We start from the raw sequence: 20,247 nt of genomic DNA, 5'->3' as shown, positions 1-20,247 counted from the left end.
CGAATTACAAGCTCTTTCTTGTAAACCCCCTCACACTATCTTTCACAAAGACAAAGTTGTCCTGCAAGTGAAGCCTAATTTCCTCCCAAAGGTGGTTTCTGAATTCCATATCACTCAGAAGATTACCCTACCATCTTTCTATCCTCCTCCTCACCCGGGGAAAGAGGAAGAGAGGTTACACAGGCTAGACCCTATAAGGGCTTTAAGTTTTTACATCAGTAGACTAGCCAGGATAAGACAGGCAGACCAGCTGTTTGTAGGTTACACAGGTCACAAGCTGGGGTTACCAATAACTAAGCAGACCATTTCCAGATGGATCATCCTAGCCATTCTGGAATGTTATAAATTGGCAGGAAAAGAGCCCCCTCAAAACCTTAGGGCTCTTTCGACCAGGGGTATTGCAGCTTCATCAGCCCTCAAAAGAGGTGTGCCGGTTAAAGACATCTGTGAGGCCGCTACATGGTCGTCTGTCCATACCTTTACACGATTTTACAATTTGGATTCCTCCTCCAGTCAAGAGACTAGGTTTGGAAGGGCTGTACTGCATTCTATTCATCAATAGAAGACAGCATGAAGTCAGTACTCCCTCCTCCAATAATGGAATACTGCTATGGGAGCATATCTAAGATGAGGAATACGTCGGAGGACAAAATCCCTTCGAAGAACAAGTTACTTCTTACCTTGTAACGTTCTTTCGACGGGATGTTCCTCTGACGTATTCCTCATCGACCCTCCCATCCATCCCCGCAGTTCTACTTCCCTTGTTGTTGCAGCTTACGCTCCTTCAGGGTGATTAGTTTAGTCCAGAAAGCATATTTGTGGGCTACAAAACGGAACTGAGCAACGGGCGCTGCGTGCGGCCTTTATAGCCAGGATGACGTCGGCGTCGATACGGCGGCTGTCAAGGGACATCGACTCGAAGGACGTCGACGCGCAGCGCCCTCTAGAGAGAAAAATTTTCCGAGGCCAGTAGAGCTGGAAGGAGATATCTAAGATGAGGAATACGTCGGGGGAACATCCCGTCGAAAGAACGTTACAAGGTAAGAAGTAACTTGTTCTTCTACCTTAAATCTAGACCAATCATTAATCCCTTCCAAATCCTTCCTTAAAGATTGGGCCAGGAGGATAGCTAGGGGGTAACCTAACCTATTTGTCTTGGAAGCAAGACAATGCGTAGCAACACAGATTCGAATCCCGGTCTCTCTTAGAAACTGGTCTCCGGTATTAAGCGCAATATAAAAGAACAATTATAATAATTATAAGGATGTGTTTACTACAAATAGTGAATTAATTCAAATGGAAGAGTGTACTTTTGAAATAAAGAGATCAGAACATTGGGGACTTCAAACCCCACAATACCGAAGTACTGGGACGAGGACGAGGGGCTTAGAGGCACGAAACTGCAGTGATCCTGATGAACCACACCTGAGCGGGACTTGTAAGTTTTAAGACCCCCTTGGATGCAGTCATTATAACCTAGTGGGTGGAGCAGCAGTTGCAGCAGCAGCAAACTGAAGACACTGGAGCCGCCATTGATGTGGAAGCAGAGTTTGGTCCTTAGAGGGTCTTCAGAGTGGAAACTCTGAACTGCAGAGGTCGCAAAGCGGGAAGCGGTAAACAGACAAGTCGTCCTGTAAGAGAGAGACTCTTCATTGTATGCCTGGTTCCAGTGGCTGGCTGTGATAAAGAGACCTTGTCAGCAGTTGTTTAATGTGAAAGTGAGAGATAAAGAGTGGCAGGCGAGAAACCTTCTTTGTAAGAGGTATCAAGGAAAAGAGGAACATAACCTGCATTGCCTGGGGCAAATAAATGAGCAGGATGAACAGCCCCAATGTGTATTGTGACTTCACAGAAGGAATTGTGAATCTTAAATGTTGTTGAAAGTCAGACTTTCTGAAGGTTGTGAAACAAACCAAACCACAAAGTACTGTAGTAGTGTTAGGAGTTTTTTGTCCTGGCAGGGGAGTATGCCATGATAGGGAACATTCGTGGTAGTCCTGGCAGGTTAGTGGACCAGGAAGAAGATCTTGAAGTACTGCATTGTGGTTGAATGTTGTGAAGGAGAGGGAGTGGCAAGGTCACTATTGTGTTTGATGAATTCTGGTAAAAACCATCCTGACAAAGACATTGGGCCTCATTATGACCCTGCCGCTCTGGAAAGACCAGTGGTGGTAAAACCGCTGCCACCGTTCTTTCTGGACTGGCTGATTAAGAGTCCTGCAGGCGGGAGGTGTCACTCCCGCCAGGTCTGACCTGGCGGGTTGAACACCACCCACCTGCAGGCGGACATGGAAACACCGGCTCTGTCAAAGACCGCACCAGTGTTTCCATGGTCCCCATCCCCACAGAGTCCTGTGGGACTCCATTGGAATGGGGACTTACAGATTTCCGCCTCTGGAATTCCCGGGTCACCAGGGTCGTAATGCCCCGGTAATTCCAGGAATCAGAGGCGGAATGGTAATACGGGTCCGGCGATAACCTGCCGTTTTTTCCGGCTCGGTTACCGCCGGACTCATAATGAGGCCCATTGTTTTGAATCAAGAAGAATTGTTGAATTGCTCATGTTCAAAGAAGGTTATTGCACTGTTGATTATCAGTTTGAAGATTAAGACTTTTCTTTTCATTTTGTGGAAACTTATCAGATGCCAAGTAAAAGACCTTTAGACCACAAAGAGCTTGGCTATACAAAGGAGGAGGAATCCTGTTTTTGAACCTGGGTAAGGGGATTTGACCCAGGCTACAAGGATACAAAGTTATCAGGTTGATGTTGAGCACAACTGTTGTTTCGGTTAAACTTGAATTACCATATTATACCTTTATGAGTTTTATGTATTCTTAAGCGTGAGGGACATATTCCTTTTTTTTGTGTTTTTCCTTTAGTCTTGATTTGATAGGCAGGGATTTCCTCTTTAAGTTGGGGATAACGAGGTGGTTATCACACCCTTTTGGGTTAATAAAATGGCTACTTGTGAAAAACCTTTACCAAGTTGTCCACCTTGCATTTCTTACCCCTCACACTATGCTCACTCTCCACCCATATCAAGTCAGCAAGCTGCCTTTGAGCAGTTTACCAGAATGTCTCCCTTAGCAATCATGCATGTAATTGATGCCAGCGATTTGTCAGTTTGGTTTGTCATGCCAAAGTTACTTGATCAAAGTTTGAAAGATTCCATTCTTTCCCAGTAATGTTTCTATGCTCTGAAAACATCGACTAGAAGTGTAGAGTAGGACGAAATCTAGGAAAGATTTGTTCCTGATTGAGATGAAAATCACATAAAATGTCTGGTAAAACTACTATCAGAGCACCAACATATCCTTTTGAAAAAAATGCTGATTTTCATACTAATGTTATAGAAAGTCAAGATTCTATTAAAGACATGGAGGCAAAGGATTATGCTTTCTCTCTTTACTTCAAAACTCGAGCAGCATTGAAACTTTTACAACCATATAAAAAATGTTCACATCAAAATTACATTTCCCGGTGAAAAGTCTTTGTGTGGAGTCCATTTTTGATATGTCCACCAGAACACGTGACAATTTTCAACCAATCCCGACACCCATAGACTATTATCGTCCCATCCATTTCTCTGTCCTTCCTCTTTCTTTATCTGTCTCCAACTTTAAGACTTGTGCCCCAACCGGTAGACGCTGCATAGTGCTGTGGCTTTCTCTATCCTTGCTCATGGTCCTGTTGTCTTCACCTCCGTTCCTGTAGATTAATCAAACAACAAGTTGAGGCTAGCTGTGATAGGGTGGGCAATTGTTACGAAACCGCAATCTTTCACAACATTAGTGTCCACATGCATTACATGTGTTTCATAAATTCCATAGAACAATTGATTGGGTGGGATAATCCTTCGCCCTGTGTCTTTAATAGAATCTTGACTTTCTATAACGTTAGTATGGAAAATCGGCATTCTATATCAAGACCAGAGGCTCGGGTAATGCTTGTTCAAAGCTTACCACCAACACAGACATCTCATTTATTGGTATAAAGTAAAATTGTTTGAACTTTGATTCCTTTGACCAGTCTGCTGCCTTTACGATGCCCTCCAACCTAGCTCCTGCGTTATATGCCTTAGACGCCATAGCTCCTCTAATGGAATGTGCCCCGCAGTTTCCAATGTCAAAGCCCATCTGGAGCATACACCACCTAACTCATCTGGCTAGGGTCACCCCTGCTATGGCCTTGGAAGGTTTCCTTAGTGAGACAAACAATTTGGTTACTCCAGTTGTTCTAAGAGTACCTGTCATTTCTTTGTAATCTTTCAGACACCGGACCGGGCATAATTTAGGCTGGTCTGGAAAAGCTGAGTAGGAAACTGTTCTGATACCTGTCTTGATTCTCTTGTTAATGTACAACCTGAACCCTTAAGGGCTAAAGGATCTCCTGTATATTTCAAGTGCTTTCACATCAGATACCTTTTTCCAAGATATGAGGCAGAACAGTGTAGTGAGCTTTGCCAATATTGCTTTCTTTGTCAAGTGTTCATTGTCTGGCCAGTTATTAAACAAATTTAGCACCGTATTCACGTCCCATGTCTGTGAATATTTGGGTAACGGTGGTCTTAAAAGTCTCACTCCTCTGAGGAGTCTACATGAAAGTGGGTGTTCTTCTACTGCCACATTCTCTATCTTGGGGTGCCTGGCAGATATGGCTGTTCTACATGTGTTTACTGTTCTGTATGCCTTGCCTTGTGCTGCCAAAGCTGCTAGAAAATTCACTGAGTTACATCAGCTCTAGTGGGATGTATGTGCCCTTTCACGCACCAGCTACTCCACTGTGTCCAAGCCAATCTGTAGGCCTTTCTGGTACCTGGTGGCTACGCTTCTGCTATGAATTTTTCAGCGTCTGCCAAAAAGCCTGGCTTCTGCCAGGCTACCCGGAAATTGCCCACGCAATCAGTCTCAAGTCCCCTTCCTGGTTCAGCAGATGATTCTCCCCCACTGGATTCTGAATCAGTTCCTTGAACTGGGGTAGAATCAGTGGTCTGTCGATTGACAATTCGAGAAGGCCTGGGAACCATACCTGACTCCTCCAGTCTGACGTTACTATCATTAGCGTCGCCCGTTGTCTCCTGACCTGTGCTACCGCTCAGAGTCCTTGCGAACGAGGGAAAAGGGGATTCCTTGTCTGTTCCCATTTTGTCTGTTTCCTCTGCTACTGGATCCGGCCTCCAGCTGAAGAAGTGGTCCATTTGCGCGTTCAGCCTGGATGCAAACCGATCCGTCCTGCATGGTCCTCATTTCCATTAGTATTAGAAACGCAGTCCTGTCTAGCTACCAGTCGCTGGCATATCTGAGATGTCTCGAATGCCAATCTGCCACCTTGTTCTGCAGAACCGGGAGATATTCTGCTGTAATGCTTATCTTGTTCTCTAGGTACATGTGCCAGAAATCCTTCGCTAGTTCCTCCAGCATCCTGGACTTTGTCCCGCCCAGCCTGTTTATGTAGCGTACTGCAGACATTGTCCATTTTCAGTAATATGCAACAGTTCACCATGTCTTGGGTCCAGCATCTTACTGCAAAGGACCCCGCCATCAGTTCCAGACAGTTGATGTGGATCTCTAGCTCCTTCCCTGACCACCTGCCTCCCGTTGTCATCTCTCTGCACCGGGCCCCCCAGCCTCAACGGCTGGCATCTGACTCTATGATGAGTTCTGGGGATGAACCAAATAGATCGGGATGCCCTGTTCGTATGATAACCCCTTTCGCAAGTGTTGGATATTCAGGCGCTGCAGAACTCTGTAGTGTAGTGGCCCCGGGAAGATCGCCTGGATGGATGACCCTAGTCTCCCTACCAGTCTGGCTAGCTCTCTGAGCGATAACTCCTCTATTGCTAGTATTGAGCTGATCTCTTTCTTGATCATGTTCACTTTGCCTATAGGTAGGCTGAGCGTGACTGTTCTCATTTCTATCATGAATCCTAGGAATTCTATTGTCTGTACTGGTTCCAAAGCGGATTCCTCCCAATTTATGAGAAATCCCAGATTCTGCAATAAATTGTTACCTCCACCTGTTGCTCCAGCCTCGACCTGTCCTGCCCCATTAGACAGAAGTCATCTGGGTACACTTATCAGTCTGATGCCCTGTGCTCTCAGGTGACTGACCACTGTCCTCATCAATTTCATAAACACCCAAGGCGCTGATGCCAGACCAAATGGGAGGCATGTGAATTCCCACTTTTGGCCGCCCCACCAGAATGGGAGGATCCTGTGACGTTCCTACACTATTGGGATCGTCAAATCGGCATTTTTGATGTCTATCCTGACCAGCCAATCCTCCGTCTGTAATATGTCTCTCAAGAGATGGATGCCTTTCATTTTGCAATGTCTGTATACTATGAATGCGTTCAAACTTCTTAAGTTTATCACTGGTTTCTGTTTCTTTTTGCCCTTTACCAAGAACATATTGCTTACAAACTTGTTCGAGGAGTCAGACACTAGTGCAATGGTCCCTTTCCTCTCTAGTTTTATTATTTCCTTGTCTAATAATCTTTCATCCTCCTCGATGACCCTTATGGGTCTCGGGTATTCTATCTCTACTGGATCTTGCCAGAGTTACAGCTGGAAACCCTGCACCGTCTGTTCTACCCATGTAACTCCTGATAACTCTCGCCAGTTTTCTAAAAACACTGCAGTCCTCCAACCTATTACTTGGGTCCCTATATATTCCCTATATATACTGTTTGATTGTGTAACACTGTGTTCAGGCTCACCTGTGTTTGTTTGTTGGCCTCTGTTGCTGCCTCTCCAGCCTCTGCCTCTAACCTTTCCTCTGGACTGAAAGAAGGGGTTGGGTCTGTGCTCCTCTTGAGCTCTCCAGTCATTTGTTATTGTAGTTAGGCCTGTATGAGGCGTAGCGGCTGGCCGAGCGGCCCCTTCCTCTGCCTGCCCTTCTGAAAACATTATGCCCAAAGACTTTTTTTTTTAATGATGCCTGTGCCTTGTCTATCGCAGTGTAAGTTTTCACGAACTTCACCATCTCCTTGATAAATGCATCCCCAAAGAGTCTGCCTTTTCTGATGGATGTTGATTCTGCAGTAGCCCGCTCGCTCATTTTGGGGTCTATTTTTGAGAAGGATGGACCTTCGTCTCTCTGTTAGGGCGTTGTTAGCATTGCCGAGCAGGCATATTGCCCTCTGCACCCATCCTGCTAGGATCCACCCTCTGTTCTGGCTGTCTTGCTTCTGCCATCTGCCAGATTTTTGTTATTGGGCCTAGGACATTAAGGAGTTTATACTGGCATGATCGCCAGGATCTATCTATGTCCTTCTTGATGTCCCTACCGGAACGCCCCATCAATGATGGCATCTTCTCATCTATTTCTGGTGTCCCTCTGGCACTTGGGGACTTGGGCATTCCGCCCGGGGCTTGCTCCTGGCTTCCTTCAACAGAGGGTTACGAATCATCCTTTTTATATAATTGGCAATCTTGCCGGGGCTCCCACTCCGCCGACCTGGGATGAATAAGAGAAACCGGTTAAAAAACTTCTTCTCCTCTCTTCCTCCTACCTTTGTCGTTTCCTTTTCTTGGCAGCCCAATGATGAGACTACCTCTGGCAGTAGAAGTTGACTGAAGTGTTCAGGAAGCTCCTGGAATCTCAAAATCCGGTTCCATGTCATTTCATCGTGGGAAGTTTTTTTGCGGGTCCCCCCTCCCCAACCTCCCATTCGCTTTCAGTTTTTATCTAACACCCACATCCCATATATAATTTTAGAACGACCCACATAAAATGTGATGCGTTTTTTCGTAAAAGAATTTGTGGTAAAAAACCCTGTGAAAAACCGTTCCGCGATGAAAGGACGTTGTACCCATTATCCAAGGCCAACATCATGCATAGGTGGACTACAAGAGTGAGGGGCTGACCAGGCAGAAGGCTGGAGAAAGGTGAGGAGCTGAAGAGGAGGGGACGAGTTCACAGGAACCTTACAGACTGACTTAGAGAAGGACCACTGGGAATAACAGGGAGCAGCAGGACAAACAAGGAATTCTGGAAGCAGTGACGGGACAGCAAAGCTATGGGCAGTTCCATGTCTGAGAACCACAGAGAAGAGCAAAGGTTTCTACTGAGTGACATTGCTTAAGTCTGAAAGCTGCTGCGCTTCCTAGCATCAGGAGTAAGTGGCCATGTTGGTGAGGTTGAGAAGGCATGGTGCAAACGAATCGCCATCTTTTTGGGGCGAGTTCGTTTTGTAGTGCCATGAGGTCCGTAGACATAATCTAGTTGTGCTCAGTCTCCCAACAGCTGATTCCAAGGACGCCCAATGAACGCTGCCACGAGAAAGGGTATTTTTCACATGAACACAAGTATATTGCATAAAGCCACAGGTTGAAATAGTTTCTGCATTAAAAAAAAAGCCAGCACTACATTCAAATCCCACTGTGGGGGGAAGATAATTGAATGGTGAATGCAAGTGATGCTGAATTGTGTCATTACACAAGGAGAAAGCTTTTTCTTGTCAATTACAATACATAGCGACTGATACATAGTGCTTGTATATGCCTAATGTAACACCTGTAGAGGACGTGTAAATAATGGAGGCCACAAAAACATTTCATTAAAGTGACCAATTGCAAAATCTCAAATATTTTAAATGCCACTTTTCATCCTGCAGACAGAACTACAATGTTTTCCTCTGTTGAGATGAGCGTTGACTAACTGTTTTCAGGTACCATATGGATGGAGTGTGGAGGTATAAAAAAGAAGCAAGATAGATCGTTGTTGAGCATGGATTATTTTTTTTATTTGAAGTGTCTTTTGAGTCAATGGGATAGCTGGAAATGCATCTAGAATTGTATGTGTCCAGAATAATATGGGGCGTCTGCTAGTTAATTTGAGCCTATTTCTATTTGGAAGTCATATTGGGGACATTGTGCATGCGTTCATTCTGTCACAAACTGACCGGTTTGCAGTGATCCCAATTGGAAAAGCTTTTTTGCCACAAACTTTCGGTTGCCACTCAAAAAGAGCAAAATGTAACCTGGTCAGAATGTCTGCTGTGCATGTAGAAAGAGTACATCTAGGAAACGATAGACGGTTTCTAACTTTCACACTTAGAGATTGGCCTTTAGCACAAGAATTCTGTGCAAATAGACTGACTTTGTTCTTAGCCAGGCGCAAAATGTTGAAGTTGTTAACCAGTAGCCCAGGCATAAGTCACATGTCCCTTTTTTAGTTCTCCACATACAGACAGCACACCATTAGTAACGCGCAAAGAGTCAATCACCAATAGCCAATTGTGAGTGCAAATTATGATGCTGGTGTTATTTTAACTGTGCGAGAGCTCTAAGCAGCTCAAAAAGAATTAACCCTTTCCTGGTTGCCAAAGCCGCCATTTGGTTAAACCCATCCATCAAGATAAGGGGAAAGATGCTATTCTGGTGCCCTGCAAAAAAACCTAGGGAGACAGAAAAAGGGGTTCAGAAGAAGACTGCATCCAGCGCCAGTGCCACACTCCTATACACGAATAGAGGACTCATGCTTTCCTCAACCATACCACAAAAAACCATGTCACAAAAAGACCTACTTGATTTCTCTGAGTCCGAGTAGGATAGGGGAGAAGAAGAAGGCGTTGAAGCAATCGAGGCCATGAAGGAATTTTAAAGAAGCCATGTGCAAGATGCTCTTGTTTATGTAATATCATGATTGAAGGGGACAAACTCCTGCTAGTGTCCAATGAGGAGCTTTAAAAATACCATACATTTTTTTCTGATACCCAGGAGGACCTGTATCTTCATACAGGAGACATGGGTTGGGGGGATGATTCACATCCAGGAGAAGACCTTCCATGTCGAGAGGAATACACAAACCCAGGTGACTATATCTTCGTGTCTCCAGATGAAGACGACCCTCCAGTTACCTCCTCACCAACAGAGGACTATTACACAGGGCAGCCTAACGTTTCAGCATAACCGCCCATGAATCCAATGAGGACAGCGGATATATGGGAAGAGAAAAGTAGATTTGCCACTGCATTTCATTTATTAAATTCGCAAAAAATACATATTTTGCCTTCACTAATACATGATGGGGCCTGGAAAACGTCTCTCCCGTAACTACATGACAGCCCAAACTGTTGACTTTGTAAATGCTTGTTTGATTTTGGAGACTCTTGCAACAGGGCCAACATTCCAATTCCCTATATTTCAGGCTATCTACGTAAATAGCATCATGGGAACAGTAGATGGCACAGGCAATCCAATCCTAATAAATTCACTGACTTAGAAGGGCTTACTACAAAAGCATGACATTCAAAGATAGGACTCAAAGTAACTGCCATAGATTGTGTAACAGGATGAGGTATCCGTCGACTCCCAATACCTACTACATTTACTGGCTGGTCTGAACAGGGCTTGCGGAAATGAGAGGCTCGCAATGTTGAGCGTGATACCCCAGAACCGACCAGTCACATTACAATTAGTCCTTGTAATGGCACAATTTACATAAGGAGCAGAAGGTTTGAGTGAAATCGGTCGTGTGAGAATGTTACTGGCCTCATGGCTGTCCTTTTGTGTATTGAACACAGCAGGTGGTTGAGGTGCTGGAATTGCCTGTGAATAAGGAGGGAGCTGTGTTGGGCACCTTGACTGCTGAGCTGGTTGATTTGGACACAATGACTTCCAATGTCTGTCCAAATTCTTTGCAGTATTTGCATTGATCATTGTAGACATTTGACACCAGTCTATCTTCAACTCCTCCTTGACGCACATTAACAGGAACTCCTCTTAGCCTGCCCCTTCCTTTTCCCCAAAGGTCTTGCTCGGCACCATGCCCTTCCTTGCGAAGGATGGAGCTTCTGGATTTGTGAAGCCATTTATGTAGCTTCAATCGTTTTTCTGTCTCTTCCTTTTCATGCAAATGCTGCACGGCTAATAACACTTGATTAAAATGCGTGCCTACACTCGCAATGAATACTTGCTTAATTCCTTCACTAATCGTAGGCAGCACGTCATTAGGAATGTAGAAACTACAGTTATCTGTACAGTTGCTGCTCTGGGATTTCTGAACACTGATCAAAATATTGCTTAATGCTCTTGATATAATTGCCAGTGTTATCCTCCTTAATGTGTCTGCAAGCTTTGACTTTTTTTTGTCAGATATCTACAATGATACAAAGTAGCCTGTCTGTACACTCATCACTAGAGGGTTCTTGCAATGGCCAGTTACTACTTTGCTTAAATACAGTGAACGTGCCAGGAGAAATGGCAGCTCTTAACAATTGATTGAGAACAGCAGAAGTAGAGTTCTAACCGTCAATACTGACTTGTAACTCTTCTTGAAACTTAACCCGATCTTCACAAACTTTAGGAAGTCTTTACACAATATTAAATAGATGAGTGGAGGTCAGTCACTTCTGTATTACTCACCCCGGGAATCTGTCTCAGAGGGTAGGCTGCAGCTTCAGCATGAGAATATGTAGTAGATTAGAAATCTGCCATTTACTGCACAGCGCATCAAAGACTGAAAGAATCGTTATGGATATCCTCCCACTGATCATATAGTAGTGGTTTGACTATATGCCGGTTGTTCACTGAGTGTTGAATCTGGGCTCTGAAATGTAATCTTCCTACCTGGTTGTGATGGCGGAGACTATGCAGCTGCTTGGGGTTGATCTGGTATCTGATAGAGTACAGGGTTCAAAGAAACCAAATTATGCGACTCTAAAATATCTTGTGGAGTCTTTCGGTGTGGGTACACCTTAGAGTGCACTTTAAAGTTTACTGTAACCTCTTCTATTTTTATGGGCAGCCAAATTGACTTGCTCTGCTTTCAGTTCTTTCAACTGCTCTTGGAGTTTCTCTTGGGCATATTCCAGAACTCGGGTCTTGGACTCTGAATTCCTTAAAAAAAGGACTACCCGTGCCTAAGATGTAAGGGGCTCTAGAGTTCCTCTTAAATTAGCGATCCTATCAAATGCACCTTCCTCTGGGAGCTGCTTTGTGACATTACTACATGTAAAGTCGTGGTGAATAATTTGTGTACACAAAATGAGTTGGACTTCGACTTATGGCACTTGATATGGCTGTCCTGTTTCCATTTTCACTTAGGTAAAACGAGGATTAACCTGTAACGAAGTGCAAGCTGCTCTTTGCAATGCTCTGCGTTATAGTGCTGAGACGTCACTAGACCCGACCAGGCTCAGTAACCACATTCTGCACAGCACCATTTGAGAGGCGGTGTATACCCACCATCAACACATTTGCTCAGTAACCATGTTGCACGTATCATCAAAACACAGTTTATACCCATCATTAACATTATTAGCGGGCAGGCACAGGATGGGTAAGCAGAGTGTTAGTACTCACGAGAACGTAAGCAGGTCGTCAGGGTTCTTGTGCTCATCGATAGATTGTCTGGAGAGAATGATCCAAATATATCGATGCTAACCCTTGATAAGGATCTCCTCAAATGAGTCCAACCATTTCTATGAGACTCCGTGCTGTCCGTGTCTAGTGACGGACACCACAGTGGTTCAAATGAAAGAGCAAGGTACCACCAGGTTCGGGAATCGTACAAAAATGTTGTTCTCATTTGTGCGCCCCCACAGTTACTGCATCTTTGGGGGCGCACAAAATGAGGGCGCATTTACTGCGCCCAAGCAGTGCGGGGGTTACGGGGGTCGGGGGTTGCGGGGGTGTCCCCCGCTTACCATTTTGGTAAGCGGGGGACACTAAAGAAAAAAAGAATAAAGAAAAGCACTCTGCGGCATCAGCTCTAACCCACGTTAGTGGGAGGAGCTGACGCCGCAGGGATAGCAGTGTGCAGGCGGCACACACAGAAGTGTGCTGTGTGGGCCTCTGTGAAGGGTAAATTGAGGGTGTGGGGGGGTAGGAAGGGAAAAATCAGGCCAGGGAGCGGGCACAGTGATCTATATGATCACTGAGCCGTAACTGGCGTCCGCATTTCGGCCGTCGCAGTTATGGGCGGCGCAGTGATCACATAGATCCCCAGGTATGCGCCAAGCTGCGGAAAAGAAAACGGTGTGTGTTCACGAAGATCCCTGTATAGTTTATGTAAGTCGGTATTAACAGTGCACTAACCTTAATAACGGGCATGAAGAGCAACAAGCTTGATAGATGGAAAATGTGTCTGGCGGTGAACCGATAAATCCAGCCCCAGTAAGATGGAAAGATGATCCACGGAAAAGAATGAGGGAGAGGGGAAGATGGTTCAAAACCATTGAGGAAGGAGAGATTAGTGGGTTAGTAAGGATTCCCCCGGGCAGAATGAGGACGCACTAATGGAGGTAGAGTGGTGCACTTGATGTAAAGTCACTCATAACGTTGAAAAGTTCTGTGCACCACGTTGCAGGTAAATTCCCAAGCGAGTATTCGGAAAAGTACAGGCTACAAAGCAATCCACAAACCAATCCTTGAACACAGAAGCTGGGGTCAATTAACGTGTTGGCAGCAAAGTATAGATTCAGGGCCATCCCAAAATGCAGTCCGTGAACAGAAGCAGAGGTCAAACAATGTGCTGGCAGCAAGTAAGTTAAAGGTAATTCCAAAAGCAGTGCGTTAACAGACGTAGAGGTCTTTAACACAGAATTCAGGCAACAGGAAGCGAAAACGAAGCGCTGAGCACCAACTTCAATTAGAAGCACTGGTGTCCCGAAGGAGTTTCATTTTATATATGATTGCCGATATGTGTTGATGCACTGTTGTCCGTCGCGTCTCCATGGCAACGGGAACACTTTCGCACTGCAAGCGTACTATCATGTTTGCCGTCTGCGTTGGTTGCGAAGCCATGGCAACTGCCAGGAATGCAGACTGGAATAGGAGGAACTACACCATTTGTGCATGCAGGAAAGCGTCCTCCTATGAACTGTGACGGTATCCTCCCGCAAAGGCTGAGGAACTCCCCCCCCCCCCCCCCCCCAGCCTCCCCTAGAGGCATGAAAACGGGCCAAAAGAAGGGGACCATGAATGTCCTCTAACTGTTCCCAAGGCCTATCTTCTGGACCATAGTCCTTCCTGTCGAAATAATAGTAGAGTTTGCCGCTCAGCAATTCCGTGTCCAAAATGGCATGAACTTCATATTCATCAGCCCCATGAACTTCCAACTGAACTGGGCGTGTCAGTAATCTAAGTAATAGGAGGACATGGCTTCAATAAGGAGACGTGGAATACTGGATGTATCCGCCAGTGTACAGGGATATCCAGATGCACAGCGGCAGGATTCAGGACACGGAGGACAGAGTAGGGACCAACATAACGAGGAAGCAGTTTGCGCTTTCCTGGAATGTGGAGGTTATTGGCGGACAACCAAACTTTCATACCAATCTGGTAGACCAGGGCAGGAGAACTATGAGCATCCGCATATTTTTTGGAGCGAGACTGCGCCTGTTCCAGATGAGTCTTGACATCCCCATTTACGACAGTAAGATCTCGAATACAGGCCCGGACTGTCGGATTTTCAGAAGGAACTGATCGGGATCGACCTGGGAAGTTGCCTGTATAAAGCATAAAAGGGAGAGGAACCAACCAATGCGTGTTCTGGATTGTTATATGCAAATTCGGCAGTGGGTAATAAGGAAAGCCAGCTGTCCTGGTATTTTAAGCATAAACAGCGAAGGTATTGTTCAAGAGTTGCATTTAATCTTTTTGGTCTGTCCGTCCGTCTGAGAATGGTAGGCACTGGAATACCTATCCTCGATACCAAAAGAGGACGTTGGAGCCTTCCAAAAATGTGAGGGATATTGGGAGCCCCTGTCTGAGACAATGATAGACGGTAGGCCGAAGAAACGAAAAACATGCTTGAGGTATAGATATGCTAATACAGGAGCAGTTGGAACGTCCATACAAGGGACAAAAATAGCCGTCTTTGTGAAGTAGTCAACTATCACCCATATGGTATCATTGTTTTGTATCAGCTGGAGTTCCACAATGAAATCCATCGATATTGTGTACCAAGGTTTGTGAGGAATCGGAAGTGGACACAGTTGCCCCACCTGTTTGCTAGTTTGACCATTGCATCAAGCACAAACTAAACAAGTGGATGTATATTCAATGACTTCTCGCGACACAGTGGGCCACCAACACCATCTGCGCAGCAGTTCTAATGTTTTCTGTCTTCCAGGATGGACTGTGAGGAGAAAATCATGGCACCACTGTGCGGATAACCGTGTATCTTCAATGGGCATATATCCGCTCATGGACATGTGGTAGTCCATTAGTGATGGTAGCATCTGCTTCCTCCACACTGGCAGTGTTTTGAAGAACCCACGCCTGTAGTTTCTCTCTGAGCACTGTTTGCCGTGTACAGCCACAGGCCACTTGGTGCAGTAACACAACATTAGGATCCTCAGCTTCTGATTGTAGCAACTCTGCCAAACGGGATAGGGCATCTGCCTTGTCATGTAGGACAGCAGGCCCCATAAGTGATGACAAAATCCAATAGTGAAAAGAAGGAATGCCATCGGGCCTGTCTAGCTGTGACTCATTTCAAGGATTCGAGTGCCAGAAGGTTACAGTGATCCGTATATACAGAGACAGTATGACTGGCCCCCATTAAATGATGCCTCCACTCGGTAAAGGCATTTTTTATAGCCAGCAGCTCACGTTCAGTGACGCAATAGTTCCATTCGACAGGGGTAAGCTTACTGGAGTAATAGGCCACTGGGTTCCTTTTTCCAGTACCCGGACATTTGAGAGAAAACCGCTCCTAAGGCGATGCTGGAAGCGTTTGCCTCGACTATGAAACGCTGCTACGAATCAAGGGGCAGTGGTAAAGGCATGTTTCAGAGTGTCGAACGCCTTTTGGGCAGTCGGAGTCGATTCAGAGGGCACCTTTGGGCAAGTGAGATTTGTTAAGGGAGCTACTACAGAAGAGAACGAATGTACAAAACTCATATAAAAATGTGCAAAACCCGGGAATGACTGTAAAGCTTTCAAGGAGGAAGGAACAGGCCACTCCAGAACAGTCTTCACTTTTGAAAGATTCATTTGAACACCTCTATTGGTTATATTGTAACCCAGGAATTCCACTTCTGTCGTGTTAAATACACATTTCTCGGCCTTAGCGAATAGATGTTGTTTTCGCAATCTTTGCAAAACCGAGCAGACATTTTCCACGTGATGTTAGGAATCCGAGTAAATCATCTGTGTAAGGAACCAACAGGATAGCCCCAGAGAATGAATCCATGTGTGTCCATTGTGTTGGCTGACAAGATTTGATAGCCCCTGTATCTACCATAAATCAAAACATTTTGTCACCTACCTATACACCTCTCCGGGGTTCCTCTTCTGGATCAGAAGTAACGGGCAGGACTGGACACATCAAAGATCCCTGTGGACTGTCCTAATCTGGGTACATATTGGCACCGGGAGCGGGAAAAGATTCCCTCCAAAAACACTTGCTCCAGTGGAGTGAGTGACCGTTACTTGGGGCAAATGATTTTTCTACCATGCTTGTGCTGGCATGGTCAGTTGAAACACATAGCTCTGTGCAGCCCCAGGCGACAGACCTGGGGCATATGGTACCTGCTGCGATTGCACAGAACTTGGGGCATATGGTATGGTTGGGGGTTGCATTTGCTGAGCACCTACGTTGAAATACTGCAGCCTGCACCGACAATCTCGTGCCACATGTTCCATCATTCTACATGACCAACACTAGATCCCATACAAACCTACATAGTTTCTTTCCCATCTGCCCATTAAACCAGGGCTCCATTCCTTGGAACCCGCCAAATTACCCACCTTCTTTGACCAGGAGCATACCCATCCATCCAACCTTGAGTCATACCTGATTCAATATGTCCCTGTTTTCGTGCTTGTTCCGGCTGTCCCTCTGTGGAGCTGGTAATCACTGCTTCTTCCAAACAGATCTTCGCTAGCTTTTTCCTAACAAGCTTGGCCTCTGACTTTTGTGCCTGCTCCATGTTCTCCTTTTCCTTCTTCTCCCTCCTCTTACAAAAATGCACAATATGTGCCTGAATTTCCAGCCAACCCTTGGCCTCCATCCCTACTAATTTAGCAAGGTCATGCTGGACTTTCTTAGGCAGTCCTTTTTTAGCATATGATGAAAAATCACCACATTAATTATCCCATGCTTCTCCCGTCTCTGCCCTCCACATCTCCTGAATTAACTGGTTATGTGTGGCACAATAGTCATCTAACTTCATTCTCTTGGCCAAAATAGAATTTATTTCCTTTGTATCGGGGATACATGACCTGCAGGGCTCCCCATACCTGTGCCCTGTAATTATTAAATGCTGCTCCATCATGAGTGTTCGAATCCAACTGAACTCTTGGATACCCTGCTCGCCTCCAAAGCTCGTCTGACCGTTCCCCCATTAGAGCTGTGAATAACCTTTTCCTGTCCCCTTCAGCTCGACATGACACTGGCAGTCTGCTTCTCTAATGCATAAATCCACACCCATACCCCTCCCAGAGCGAAGGGAGTGTCTTCATCAAATTATTCCGGTCCATGTGTGACCACGGTCATAATACGCCCTTTACTGAACCATCTGGAGCAATGGAAATGGAGTTGCACCTGCCTGTACTGGGGCTCTCCCCGTCTTTCCCCTGCTACTCACTACAGCATCCCGCTCCAGCAGCAGCCAAAGGGACAGTGACTACAGGACAACACCCTTCACTACAGCCAAGAAAAGCAAGGCGAGGTCTACGTCCACACAGTCAATACAGAATGAAGAGTGCCAAGGTTATACTCCTAAAAGGTATCTACGGGTTGTCTTACTATAAAGATGCCACCTCACCCCTAGTTGAGGGCTCCAGACAAGCACGCCAAAGGGTATCGTGGCAAACCTCACAATGGTTGTGCTGGTGGGGATACCACCTCACACCTCTAAAATAACAGTCAAGGTATGTAGAAAAAAGACTTAAAACATTAACAGTTCATTCACTCCTCCAAAACACTCATCCTTTCAACCCACCTAACCTCGTCTAACTCCACACATACACGCCTAATTTACCCTTACCAAAACCCTTAAAGAAAACCCCTCTGTTTCCCCTATTACTCTTTCTTTACCGGGCAAAAGTGCACTCACATGAAAATTAACCCCATTAGGCTCCGAAGTGGTGATCCTTCAATTTGCCCTGCACCGCTGGACCACGGCACCACGCCTCCAGGGAGCAGACAGGCCTCTAACAAATATGGTTCCTGTAGACCTCTCCTTTTACTGTGCACGGAAGACTGGTCCCCGCAGAAAAGCGATGCAGCTGAGTTGTATGGACCGGAAACCCCCAACGTCTCGGAAAGCCTGGGGCCCACCCGGGACGTCATATGTGCAGATGGACCTCTGATCACCTTAACCCAAGGTAGACTCAACCCTTATGAAGCAAGTGCACGTTTGTCCATAAAGCAAGTTTATTGTACAAATGGCCGGCAGGGGCTAGATGATGCCACAGAGTCAAACTAACCCGAGTCTCCTCGAACCACACAAGTTTACACATTTTATACATTTTAAAACAATTAAAACACTCCCACATATTTTATTACAAATCATCCCCCCACACATGATTGGTCAAACTTATACAAAGAGATGTAATCACCTTTACTTCTCATGCTCTCGTTGGACAGATTTATTTGACTACCATCCCCTTTCAACGTATCTTGCATCAGCTCATATTTACAGCACACCCCTTTTTGGGATGTTTTCGTGGTAGGTCATGATGTCGTCTCATGGTTATACATTCACACAACAAACAGAATTCAGTACAAGTCCCAGCTGGTGGAAACCTTTAACCCTGAACGTGATGCACATGGTCTTTGCAATGCCATTACCATAATATGAGGAGAGGGTGGAACCAACAAGGTCCCCTTGAACTGGCGATAATCTTTTCCACCCAGATTGGCATCCTTATTTCACACTAATCTATACGACTACCAATATAGCACGCATGGCCTGTGGGCACGTCCTGAGAAACTGCTCGAAACCCATAAATCATTTGTTAATTCTGCCCTTAACCATCCCTTGCACCGGGTTTATTTACTCCGTCACAAACTAACTCTACCAGATGGCCGGACTTCCCTGATCAATGAATAACAGGCTCCCATGCGCTTAGAAGGATTGCATCTCCTCTCCACAATAGTACCAAGTCATAAAAACCAGAGCCTGGCTGTAACTGACATTATCGCAGCTGCCCGCTGCCCTTCCTCAATCTTTAACCTTGCTAAACCAGTTTTCCCCATCACAGAGTTCATCTCGCCACCCCCGGTTTTTGGGTCTGCACAATTCCTAGCTATGGGAGGGTGTGAGGAGGTGCCGAGGGAGCACAGTCTGTGGCACGCAGGACAGGAAGGGGTTTATCAGTGTGTGCGCGCAACGGTTACGTGAGTGAAGGACTGTCCGGTGTGAGCGAGGGTGCAGATGCGGAGAGAGGCAGAGTTGGATTAATGCATTGGCTCTGTCTTTTTCTTTAAAAGGAGGACGAGGCTTGCCAGGAGGGGGGAGGTCGTGCCACGAGGGACGGAGGAGACCGCAGATCACGGTGCGGAAGAGGCGTCCGTCTGTGCTTACTAGCCGGCCCGGGAAGATGGTACCAGAGGGTCAACGTGAACGGACGCAGGGGCACAGTGGAGTGCATTGCAGGCCAGGAACCGAAGCCCAAACTCACGAATAACAGACGGAAGGGGCAACAGTGGAAAACCAGGATTTACCATGCGGAACGCCGCCAACGAGGGAGCAGGTGAGCCTGCTGAAGAGAAAGGGGGTTGTGGGTGGAGGAAAGGGGTGAACTCTTAATCGTAGTGCTGCCACAGCGGAATTTGTTCATAACCAGGACAGTACGGGCCAGAATTTTCCAATTAGCAGACTAACCTACGAGAACTGGGACCGGGCAGGGAGTGAGGTAACCACTGCTTTGCTACCAGAATGTTGGACTACTTATAAGTAACCGTTGAGAAATAAAATAAAGAACCACGTACAACTTAACTTGAGTCTCAGAGTACTTTGTACCAAAGCCCAAGTTGTGACGGAGGGCTTGCGCCATACAGATTTGCATATTCACCGTGTACTCCAACTGTTTTAAAACACATGTCCCTGAAGACACTCCATGCATACATGTATGTCTGTGCAAGACTACGACGTCCTCTTAAAATGATTTCTCCTTTACAAATCTCGTATCTCACGTGTGCGTATAAAGCTCCTCGCTGGCCATCTTTAGATGCAAACACAAAGTAACACTTATACCTTCCTTATTTAACTACCCTACAGGCATAGTAAATTGCAACATCGCGTCAACATCGCAGTTCCCCCAGTCATAAATATGGTGCGCGCA

The 20,247-nt window shown here is 45.9% G+C and overlaps 1 protein-coding gene across 2 annotated transcripts in view; it reads left to right on the top strand.

Moving 5' to 3' along the window:
* Positions 1 to 20,247, top strand: part of MTA1 (metastasis associated 1) — a 1,118,686-nt gene that overhangs the window by 150,919 nt on the left and 947,520 nt on the right. The window lies entirely within an intron of this gene.

The sequence above is a fragment of the Ambystoma mexicanum genome, chromosome 14 (genome assembly GCF_040938575.1).
Source record: "Ambystoma mexicanum isolate Mex_15411 chromosome 14, UKY_AmexF1_1, whole genome shotgun sequence".
Taxonomy (NCBI): Eukaryota; Metazoa; Chordata; class Amphibia; order Caudata; family Ambystomatidae; genus Ambystoma; species Ambystoma mexicanum.
The sequence above is the reverse complement of the archived record's forward strand: the minus strand, read 5'-3'. Positions and strand labels throughout refer to the sequence as shown.